Source organism: Panthera uncia, chromosome C2 (assembly GCF_023721935.1).
Source record: "Panthera uncia isolate 11264 chromosome C2, Puncia_PCG_1.0, whole genome shotgun sequence".
In the NCBI taxonomy this organism is placed as follows: Eukaryota; Metazoa; Chordata; class Mammalia; order Carnivora; family Felidae; genus Panthera; species Panthera uncia.
Genome location: NC_064810.1, coordinates 102009212 through 102018931, shown reverse-complemented (window position 1 = coordinate 102018931; position 9720 = coordinate 102009212). Strand labels below are relative to the sequence as shown.

Below are 9720 nucleotides of genomic sequence, written 5' to 3'. Positions count from 1 at the left end.
GGAGGAGGAGGAGGAGGAGGAGGAGGAGGAGGAGGAAGAGGAAGAGAGAATCCCAAGCAGGCTCTGCACTGTCAGCAGAGCCCAGTGCCCAGTGTGGGGCTCGATCTCATGACTGTGAGATCATGACCTGAGCTGAAATCAAGAGTCTGACACCCAACCGACTGGGCCACCCAGGCGCCCCCACAAAGGCCTATTTACTTAATCTATAAAGTACTTATGTGAACATCACAGAACCTAATCACATTATGTGGCAATATTTCTATGAGGAAAATATTTGGATTTACAATTTTGATCCAGAAGAGCACATCTTTTTGTCTTTGCCTTTGTGCACAAGGAACTGTGTTAGGTAATGAAGTTACAGGGATTACAGTGTTCCTTACACTAGAATTCCATGCATCAGACATTCTCCAAGTTCATACCTTACCTGATATTATGGGAGCCTGGCCTAGCTCTCACCAGACTCCCCTGGCTTCCAGTAGCCCACATTGGTAAAGAGGAAGGTTAGGATTCTAGGGACTGATAAATAAGGAACTGGGGGTGGATGAGGTACCCAACCTCTTGCCCCAACACTTCTCACTTCAGGTAAACTCCCTACCCCTATTTTTTTTTTCACTTTTTTATTTCTAAATAATTACAGATTCACAGGAGTTAAAAAAAATGTACAAGGAGGTCCTATATGCCCTTCACTCAGCCCCCCGTCTATTGGTAGCATCTTGTATAACTATTATACACTATCAAAACTAGGAGATCGATATTAATACAATACACAGAGCTTATTCAGAGAGGAGGGAAGACATTAGAATATAAAGAATGTATGAAAGTGTCAAGGGCTGCCCATGTACTGGAACCTCTTATAACTATGCTTTATAAGAAAGAATGTTGTAATGACAGTAATAATTATATTGAATACTTAGCAAACTCTAGGCCTAGGTGTTTTATGTACATGTAATATTTTATTATTATCATTGTTTTTATTTGTATTTCTAGTCTTACAAACAGGTAATTATTGAGCAATTATGTGGCAGGTAGTCTTCTAAGCAATTGATACATATTAACTCATTAAACCCTCACAACAACCCTGTAAGGCAAGTATAGCATAACTCACTTTACAGATAAGAAAATTGAAGCACAGAGAGGATTAGTAATTTGTCCAAGATCACACTGTAAGGAGAAAAGCTGGCATTTAAACTGGGCCTGATGCCAGAGCCAGCATTCCTGATTACCATGTAGGCACATAAACTTCATAGTGTTCATAGTAACCTTTCAAGGTAGGCATTATTCTTTCCATTTTTAAAATAAGGAACCTGAAGTTCAGAGAGATTGAGCAACTCGCTCAAAACCCTACCCAGCTGACGAGTGCTGGAGCCGCAGTTTGATTCCAGGTCTGACTAGCTGTAAAACCCCCACTGTTTCTGGTTGACCATTACTGGACTGCATGATTGTGTCCTCCTAAAATTTATGTGTTGAATCCTCATCCCCAGTGTGATGATGTTTGGAGGTGGGGCCTTTGGGAAGTAATTAGGTCATGAGAATGGAACCCTCAATGGGATTAGTACTCTTAGAAAAGAGGCTCCTGAGAGATCCATCATCCCTTCTGCCAAGTGAGATTAGTGAGAAGGTGGGGTCTACGAAGAAATGTGTTCTCACCAGACACCAGATTGGCCACTGCCTTGATCTTGGACTTTCCAGCCTGCAGAACTGTGAGAAATAAATTTCTGGGGGCACCTGGCTGGCTCAGTTGGAAGAATATGTGACTCTTGATCCTCAGGGTTGTGAGTTCCAGCCCTGCTTTGGGTGTAGAGATTACTTAAATAGGAAGGAAAGAAGGAAAGAAGGGAGGAAGGGAGGGAGGAAGGGAGGAAAGAAGGAAAAAAAGAAAGAAGAAATTTCCGTTTTTTAGAAGCACTGCTCTATGGTATTTTGTTATAGCAGCCTGAACAGACAAAACCACCATGCTGCCTCCCTGGCCTATAATACAGCTCTCTCCTGGAGCTCTGTGATATTGTGGTTTATATTAAGAAATATATATTTGGTCCTCCTCCCTGGTTCCTGGCAAATAACTCCTAAAACCTTTGTAATTTCTTAAGTGATAAGAGTTATAGGGGCATCTCTCTTTCTCAGCTTCTGAAATAGCTCCAGAATGAAATGGATGTCTTTTGTTATTCATAACAAGCCCCTTTCAACCACATCTGAATTTATATTAATACAATGACTTTTGGAAAGTCCCTAAGGATACTGGGGGCTGGTTGCCAGGGGAACCAACTGTGTGATTAGCGGGTTGGAACTTTCAGTCCCACCCCACTCTGACCTCTGGTGAGGGGAGAGGAACTACTGGTTGACTCAGTGGCCAATGATTTAATCAAACATGCATTCTTAATGAAGCCTGCTTAAAAACCCAAAAAGGATGGATTTGGAGAGCTTCCAGGTTGGTAGACATGTGGAGGTGCTGAGTGGGTGTCAAGCCAGAGAGATCATGGAAGCTCTGTGCCCCTTTCCCCATACTTTGCCCTATGTATGCATCTCTTCCATCTGGCTGTTCCCAAGTTATATCCTCTTATAATAAACTGGTAGTCTAGTAGGTAAACTGTTTTCCTCAGGTCTATGAGCTGCTCTAGCAAATTCCCCAAATCCCAGGAGGGGGTTATATGAATCTCTGACATATAGCTGGTCGGTCAAATGTACAGGTGACAACTTGAACTTGTGATTGGTGTCTTAAGTTGCTTAGTGTCTGCAGTGCTTAGTCTTGTGGGGCTGAGCTCTTAACCTGTGGGATCTAAACTATTTCCAGGTAGTATAAGAACTGAGTTAAATTGTTCTCACTCAGCTGGTGTCACACAATTGTTTGGTATAGGAAAAAAACTACCACACATTGGTAATCAGAAATGAGAATAGGACTGTGAATAGACAGAAAACAGAACAGGATTTTTTTCCTAAACAGACTCTAAAGACATCTAGTTCTGAAATGCTTGAGGCCATGGTTCTCAAACTATAGAGTGCTTTAGAACCAGCAAGACGACTGAAAACCCAGATTGGTGGATTCCATCCCCAGTTTCTAACTCAGTAGGTCTAGGACAGCATGTGAAGATTTGAATTTTTAACAAGTGCACACTCAATGCTGATGGCACTCTTTCCTGGAACATAATTTGAGAACTACTAGATCCAGACTTATATCTCATGTATGAAGTGGTTTCAGTCTAAGGTAAGGACAGAATTAAAATAAGGATAAACAGCCTTCACAGTAATAGATGTGATGTGTTATACAATATTTCAAACTATTGCACATGTGAAATAATGGTTATATAGCTCTCACTAAAAAAATGTACAAAATAATTAATGTTTCAAGGACAGAAATTTACAGGCTAGTAATAGCCAATTCCATTTTACTTTTTAAAAATGTTTTCTTTATTTTAGAGAGAGAGAGAGAGAGAGACAGCATGAGCAGGGGAGGGACAGAGAGAAGGGGGAACAGAAGATCTAAAGTGGGGTCCATGCTGATAGCAAGAAGCCCCATGCAGAGCTTCAACCCACAAACTGAGATCATATCCCAAGCCAAAGTCAGATGCTCAACTGACTGAGCCACCCAGGTGCCTCCCATTTCACTTTGAAAAATATATATGTTTGTTTATTTTGAAAGAGAGAGAGAGAGCAGGGGAGGGGCAGAGAGAGAGGGAGACAGAGAATCCCAAGTGAGATTAGTGCTGATAGCTAGGAGCCTGATATGGGGCTCAATCTCATAAACTGTGAGATCATGACCTGAGCCAAGATTGAGAGTCAGTATCCCCATTTCACTTTTTATCTTATTTTATTTTTTTATTATTAAAAAAAAAAATGTTGGAGAGAGAGAGTGCGAGCAGGGGAGGGGCAGAGAGAGGGGGACAGAGGATCTAAAGTGGTCTCCTCGCTGACAGCAGTGAGCCCAATGTGCGGCTTGAACTCATGAACTTTGAGACCATGATCAGAGCCGAACAGACACTTAACTGACTGAGCCACCCAGAAGCCCCTCCATTTCACTTTTTAAATAGATTTATGTAATATTTTCCCAGGTCCCTTTGTGCCTCTAGTTTTTCTCTTGAGTTTTCTCAAATGCCATTTTCTTTTTTACAAATACCTATTTATGAGAGGGGGTGGTAAGGGCAGAGAGAAGGAAAGGGAGAATCCCAAACACGTGGGGTTCAGTCCCATGAATGGTGAGATCATGACCTGAGCCAAAAATCAAGAGTCAGCTACTTAACCAACTGAGTCACCTGGGCACCTCTCAAATGCCATTTTCTTGATGGCATTCTTCAAAAAGACTGACTCCATTGAGCCTGTGACATCTAGTCTGAGTTCCTTGTTTTTAGCTTAAACCTTATATCCTCTGCCAGTGCCTTCCCTAGTTCCTTGAAGGCTCAGGCCTGTCTCAGTTCTTGAGTGAATTCCAAGAGGCAGAATGTGTCTCCTAACGGTTCTTCCTCTGCTCAATTCCAGCCCATTTGCCAGACATTCTGGTTTACGTCTACGAACCTCTGCCTCAGGGCCATGCCCTCACAGTTACAGTCAGGAGTGCGGTCTCCTGCCACATCCCGGTTGATCTCCTGGAACCATCTCTGGTACCAACAAAGAAGTTCAGTGTTCTCCATGTTTAGGCACCCTATTCAGAGTGGATTCTTTCAAAACAACAAAAAAAGAAAAACCTAATGGTGCTAATGTACAAGTAGTTTCTGAAGCTGAAAATATTGGTGTTTTTTTAAATTACTAAAAAAAATTTTTTTAGCAAGAGAGAGAGCATGTGCATGTGAGAATGGGGGAGAGGGGCAGAAGGAGAGAGAAAGAATCCCAAGCGGTTTCTGTGTTCAGCACAGAGTCCAATGCGGGACTCCATCCCATGACCCTGGGATCATGACCTGAGCCGAAATCAAGAGTCGGACACTCAACCAACTGAGTGACCAGGCGCCCCTGAAAATATTAAGTGTTTTTGATATTTTATTCTTTTCTCCTGGGTTCCATGTTCAAACAGTGGCAACTTGTATTGAATAAATATAATATCTTTATGGTGTCTCTCTCATTTGCCTCCTTTCCATTCTTTGCTCATCCTCTGTCTTGTTCAAGACTGGTAAGAATTGTTTTGTGTTCATGATGTCTCAGAGTTAGAAGAGAACACAAATATTATCTTGTCCAACCCCCTATTTTGTGCTTGAATTCTCGTTTCAACAGTTTCATCGTATGCAACACATTCATCAATGGGGAACTCAGTATTTCTTGAATCATAGCCCATTCAGTCTTCATAGGATATCATTACAAAGTTCTTTATGTCAAACACATGTGTATATAATATCACTTAAAAGAAAGTCATTGTAATATTTAAGGTAGAAGCAGTTAAGTATACAGAAAACAAAGGAAAAGTGCATTAAATAGAGCTATTTTTTGCATTTGTGAAAATGATAGATTTCTATCAACTGTAATAGCTTATACCTGTATTATGGGTCCTGTTTTGAATTTTGAGAATAGTAGTGCTAGGCAACCTGATGAAAATTCTCAAGAATATGAGTGATTTTTAGTAGTTTCAATAAAGACAGAACTGATACCCTAAAACAGATGACTACCTTGGATAATTACACATAAGGAGGACTCTCATGTATTTATTAGTGGTTTTTATCCATTACTGAGCATAGATTATATGTGACGTATAGTACCATATATACACATATAATTCAGGAAGATGAATTAAAAAATATAAGATTGAAGACTTTTAAGTACAGAAATTAGTCTTGAAATTCACAACTCATAGGATTTATCAGCTTTCTACTTACAGTTCTGTCATTATCTTATACAACACCCTGAAGTCTTGGAGAACTCAAATAGCTTCAACACATTCTCCAGATGCCTATGAAGTCAAAGGTCTGTAGCTCCTGGTGTGTTAGACTTTGACCTCTGATTACCGTATGATGGACTGCAGAAAAATATTTAACAACAAATCTTTTAATGTTTTTCTCACCCTTTCCCTATTTGGTTGAATCCTGGAAACCTTTGTCCTCTCACGTATATGTACTTACCCCAGCATCATCAGAGGCCCTGTTAAAAGTTTTTGTCTTTAATGAAAATCAGAGTCTGGTAAGATTAAACCATCTTATTTAGAGCCCATTAGATATTAGAATGTCTTGTTCTCTTGTATTTTGGCTTTAACCCTAAGATCTGCCTAATCAAACCTTGATATTCTACATGGCAGAACATAAGCTGCCACGCTGATCCCAAATTAGACCTCTTGGTTTTTAGTTCTACTTATAAATAGAAGCATCAGAGGAAGCATTTAACTTGTGGACATATGAAGTCAACTAATAACTAGTAATATTATTTGGTTAATTCAAGGAGATCACAGAACCATTTAGAGCTGTAGAAAAATATCCATACATGGGTGGCCCAGTAGAGCTATTTAATTCCTAGAAATCAGAAATTTCTGTTATATTTTTATTCCCATTTTTTTCTTATACTTCTACTTCACACATGAAAAAAGGAAAGAAATTACCTATCACTTATCTGTCCTGATAGTCATTATCATAGAACCTCATTAAAAGTAATTAAAATGTGCCACAGAATTCTCTTTGGAGGGCTGCACATCTCTGTTGAATTTCTGCTAGTCCTCTGGAAGGCACTCTTGTGGCATGCGAAGTGATCCAAGGGGTACACCGGCACATTGTTAATCTCAGCACCCTTAATGTGTTAGCTCTTTTTAGGAATAATTTAAACACACCTTGGATTGCCCTTATCACAAAGTACTGCTCTTATTACAGTACCCAAAATAACAACAGGAGGGGGGTGGGGCAGAGATAGACAATGTGTATATCTCTAACCACCTATCCATATATTACCACACTGTAGTGTATGTCTTAGTGTATATCATATGGTGTAATGGATAGAACAGTGTAGCATATATCTAAGTGGAAAGCATAGCATATAGCCAGGGTCAGCTTCAAGGGCACATCGCTTATAGAGTCTCACAGGGCCCTGCACTTAGAAGGGCCCCATACCTGGTTGAATGCTCAGCTGTCACCATCTTGAAATTTTTTATTTTTTTAACAAGAGGCTCCACATTTTCATTTTGCTCTGGGCTTTGCAAATTATGTAGTCTGCCATGGATAATGAAGTGTATATTCTTCTAAATACCTACCTACCCACAATTCATTTTAGCATGTATTCCTTCAATCTAAAAAGTAAAAAGACCTATAAAATATTTCTATTTCAAATGTAAATAAGTAATGTAAATATACATAGGAAAATACATACTAGTTTTGTTTTTCATTTAATATATTATGGATGTACTGAAGAATACTTTTTTGTATGTATCAATCATAATTTATTTAACTTCCTACTGATGGACACATATATCTCCTGTTCTTTGCAATGACAGAGTGAACATCCTTGAGTATACATCTTTGCTCACTTGCCCACTATTTACCTAGGATAGACTTCTAAAAGTAGAACTGCTGAGTCAAAGGGCAAGGGCTTTTTTTCCTTTTGAGGAGAGAGTGGGAGAAGGGCAGAGAGAGAGGGAGACAGAGAATACCAAGCAAGCTCTAGGCTCTGAGCTGTCAGCACAGAGCCTGATGTGGGGCTCGAACTCACAAACCTGAGATCATGACCTGAGCCCAAGTTGAACACTTAACCATCTGAGTGGTGCCCCACCCCACCCCCACTGCCAAGGGGTAGGAACATTTAAAATGTGATACATACTACCTGATTGTTCCTCAAAAGATTGCACTAGTTTATACCAATCTAAATCCCACCCACAGATTACAAGCAGATGCTCATGATTGCCCCACATGCTAGCATAATAATTTAGATTCACCTCTGCCAATCTGATAGTGCTGGTATTTCTAATGGCATTAACCTGAATGATTAGCTCACTAGGATTTCATTGATTGTGCTAATATGGAATGGAAGTTTACCTATCAAAGTGAGTACCTTTAGGTAGGGAGAGATTTTGTAGAGGTCTCCTAGCCAAATATTTGAGGCACTCTAAGCTCCCACCTTTTCTTTCAAAATAAGGATTTTGTGTTCTGAGTGTAACATTCAAGGATGTTGTAAGTGCTCAAATAAACCCTTAGGATGTTGACCTTGCTATCTTTCTGCTCTAAATCTCCCCAACTTTTAAAACCCTTTTTATTTTATTTTATTTTATTTTATTTTATTTTATTTTATTTTATTATTTTTTAAGCATCTTTTTTTAAATTTTTAAAAATTTTTTTTCAATATATGAAATTTATTGTCAAATTGGTTTCCACACAACACCCAGTGCTCATCACAAAAGGTGCCCTCCTCAATACCCATCACCCACCCCCCCCTCCCTCCCACCCCCCATCAACCCTCAGTTTGTTCTCAGTTTTTAAGAGTCTCTTATGCTTTGGCTCTCTCCCACTCTAACCTCTTTTTTTTTTCCTTCCCCTCCCCCATGGGTTTCTGTTAAGTTTCTCAGAACCTAAGAGTGAAAACATATGGTATCTGTCTTTCTCTGTATGGCTTATTTCACTTAGCATCACACTCTCCAATTCCATCCACGTTGCTACAAAGGGCCATATTTCATTCTTTCTCATTGCCACATAGTACTCCATTATGTATATAAACCACAATTTCTTTATCCATTCCTCAGTTGATGGACAATTAGGCTCCTTCCATAATTTGGCTATTGTTGAGAGTGCTGCTATAAACATTGGGGTACAAGTGCCCCTATGCATCAGCACTCCTGTATCCCTTGGGTAAATTCCTAGCAGTGCTATTGCTGGGTCATAGGGTAGGTCTATTTTTAATTTTTTGAGGAACCTCCACACTGTTTTCCAGAGTGGCTGCACCAATTTGCATTCCCACCAACAGTGCAAGAGGGTTCCTGTTTCTCCACATCCTCTCCAGCATCTGTAGTCTCCTGACTTGTTCATTTTGGCCACTCTGACCGGCGTGAGGTGATATCTGAGTGTGGTTTTGATTTGTATTTCCCTGATGAGGAGGGACATTGAGCATCTTTTCATGTGCCTGTTGGCCATCTGGATGTCTTCTTTAGAGAAGTGTCTATTCGTGTTTTCTGCCCATTTCTTCACTGGATTATTTGTTTTTCAGGTGTGGAGTTTGGTGAGCTCTTTATAGATTTTGGATACTAGCCCTTTGTCTGATATGTCATTTGCAAATATCTTTTCCCATTCCGTTGGTTGCCTTTTAGTTTTGTTGGTTGTTTCCTTTGCTGTGCAGAAGTTTTTATCTTCATGAGGTCCCAGTAGTTCATTTTTGCTTTTAATTCCCTTGCCTTTGGGGATGTGTCAAGTAAGAAATTGCTACGACTGAGGTCAGAGAGGTCTTTTCCTGCTTTCTCCTCTAAGGCTTTGATGGTTTCCTGTCTCACATTCAGGTCCTTTATCCATTTGGAGTTTATTTTTGTGAATGGTGTGAGAAAGTGGTCTAATTTCAATCTTCTGCATGTTGCTGTCCAGTTCTCCCAGCACCATTTGTTAAAGAGACTGTCCTTTTTCCATTGGATGTTCTTTCCTGCTTTGTCAAAGATTAGTTGGCCATACGTTTGTGGGTCTAGTTCTGGGGTTTCTATTCTATTCCATTGGTCTATGTGTCTGTTTTTGTGCCAATATCATGCTGTCTTGATGATTACAGCTTTGTAGTAGAGGCTAAACTCTGGGATTGTGATGCCTCCTGCTTTGGTCTTCTTCTTCAAAATTACTTTGGCTATTCGGGGCCTTTTGTGGT

The 9720-nt window shown here is 39.9% G+C and overlaps 1 long non-coding RNA gene across 1 annotated transcript in view; it reads left to right on the top strand.

Moving 5' to 3' along the window:
- LOC125921202 (uncharacterized) overlaps positions 1-8130 on the top strand; it is a 12810-nt gene extending 4680 nt beyond the window's left edge. The window contains exon 3 of the long non-coding RNA XR_007457334.1: positions 4468-8130. This is a non-coding gene — a long non-coding RNA (uncharacterized LOC125921202). The remainder of the gene's footprint in view (positions 1-4467) is intronic.
- Positions 8131-9720: the final 1590 nt, after the last annotated feature.